The sequence below is a fragment of the Scylla paramamosain genome, chromosome 8 (genome assembly GCF_035594125.1).
Source record: "Scylla paramamosain isolate STU-SP2022 chromosome 8, ASM3559412v1, whole genome shotgun sequence".
NCBI lineage: Eukaryota > Metazoa > Arthropoda > Malacostraca > Decapoda > Portunidae > Scylla > Scylla paramamosain.
This window is the reverse complement of record NC_087158.1, coordinates 18,389,677-18,392,039: the sequence shown is the minus strand read 5'-3', so window position 1 is coordinate 18,392,039 and position 2,363 is coordinate 18,389,677.

Below are 2,363 nucleotides of genomic sequence, written 5' to 3'. Positions count from 1 at the left end.
TTTTTTAATTTTTTTGGGTCTTCCTTTTTTTGTGTGTGTGTGTTTGTCTGTTTGTGTATAGTTTTGTGTGTTTTTTGTTGGTTTGTCTGTCTAGGTGAGTGAGGTTTCTGTTTGTCTGCTCCTCCGTTTGTCTGTGTTTGCATGTCTGTTCGTGGTTTAGTGTGTTTTTGTTTGTTTGGCTGAAGTCTTGTGCATGGATTTTTATTTATATATTTATTTATTTTATTTTTTTCGTTTTGTCAGTGTGTCTGTGTTTATCTCTCTATTAATAAGTATGTGTGTGTGTGTGTGTGTGTGTGTGTGTGTGTGTGTGTGTGTGTGTGTGTGTGTGTGTGTGTGTGTGTGTGTGTGTGTGTGTGTGTGTGTGTGTGTGTGTGTGTGTGTGTGTGTGTGTGTGTGTGTGTGTGTGTGTGTGTGTGTGTGTGTGCCTCTCTGTCTATATCTCTATGCATGCTTCTGCTTAAATCTCTCTCTCTCTCTCTCTCTCTCTCTCTCTCTCTCTCTCTCTCTCTCTCTCTCTCTCTCTCTCTCTCTTCGCTATATATGCGTAATGTTGTCTGTCTGTCTGTCTGTTTGTCTCTGCCACTCTTCTTATTCTTATGACTGACAGGCGCATGACAGACTGCATTGAAAAACACATGCAGGAGGAGGAGGAGGAGGAGGAGGAGGAGGAGGAGGAGGAGGAGGAGGAGGAGGAGGAGGAGGAGGAGAAGAAGAAGAACAAGAACAAGAAGAACAAGAAGAAGAACAAGAACAAGAACAAGAAGAAGAAGAAGAAGAAGAAGAAGAAGTAGTAGTAGTAGTAGTAGTAGTAGTAGTAGTAGTAGTAGTAGTAGTAGTACAACTATTTTCACCATCACCACCACTACTACTGCTCCTACCACTACTACTACTACTACTATTACTATTACCACCACCACCACCACTAGTAGTAGTAGTAGTAGTAGTGGTAGTAGTAAAAGCAGCAGCAGCAGCAGTAGTAGTAGTAGTAGTAGTAGTAGTAGTAGTAGTAGTAGTAGTAGTAGTAGTAGTAGTAGTAGTAGTAGTAGTACAACTATTTTCACCACCACCACCACTACTGCTACTCCTACCACTACTACTACTACTACTACTACTACTACTACTACTACTACTACTACTACTACCACTACTGCTACTACTACTACTACTATTACCACCACCACCACCACTACTAAAGAAAGAACAAGAAGCCAATGCAGCAAGATGATGATGACGATGATGATGGTGATGAAAGTGGTAGTGGTGGCTGTGGTGACGGTCAAGTGGAGGAGACGAAAGCTGCTACGGGAGGGAAGAGGTAAGAAAGGGAGGGAAGGGAGGGAAGGATGGAGGGAAGGGAGGGATAGAGGGAAGGAGAGAAGAAAGGGAGAGAGGTCTATATAGGAGGTCCGCGTCAGGGCATTAGAATAGGCTTAGAGAGAGAGAGAGAGAGAGAGAGAGAGAGAGAGAGAGAGAGAGAGAGAGAGAGAGAGAGAGAGAGAGAGAGGAGGGAGCGCTGGTAAGCAGGATGTATAATGTTACGGCTGAGACTTGCCTCCCTCTCTCTCTCTCTCTCTCTCTCTCTCTCTCTCTCTCTCTCTCTCTCTCTCTCTCTCTCTTCACTCGCTCACTTCTCGTATGTATCCTTTGCGCTCTCCGTTTCTACCGTGAGAGAGAGAGAGAGAGAGAGAGAGAGAGAGAGAGAGAGAGAGAGAGAGAGAGAGAGAGAGAGAGAGAGAGAGAGAGAGAGAGAGAGAATTCTATAGGTAACTTAGTATCTATCAGTTTAATTGTCCGTCTATTACTCTTTCTCTCTCTCTCTCTCTCTCTCTCTCTCTCTCTCTCTCTCTCTCTCTCTCTCTCTCTCTCTCTCTCTCTCTCTCTCTCTCTCTCTCTCTCTCTCTCTCTCTCTCTACCTGTCCACACATGACCTAACAGGAAATAGTTGGTAGTATGACCTTTCCTAACAAGCATCTCCCTCTTCCTTCCTCTCTCTCTCTCTCTCTCTCTCTCTCTCTCTCTCTCTCTCTCTCTCTCTCTCTCTCTCTCTCTCTCTCATCTCATCTCATCTCATCTTCCTCTTCTTCCCTTCTCTCCTTATCTCCCTCCTTCTTTCCTCCACTCTTTCCTCTTTCCTCCCACATTCCTTCACTGCATCTTCCTTCCTTTCACCCCAACCACACTCTCTCTCTCTCTCTCTCTCTCTCTCTCTCTCTCTCTCTCTCTCTCTAAGAGTGGCACACTAATATATAAAAGGAAAGAAATAACGAAGGTCACCGAGAGAGAGAGAGAGAGAGAGAGAGAGAGAGAGAGAGAGAGAGAGAGAGAGAGAGAGAGAGAGAGAGAGAGAGAGAGAGTTATGA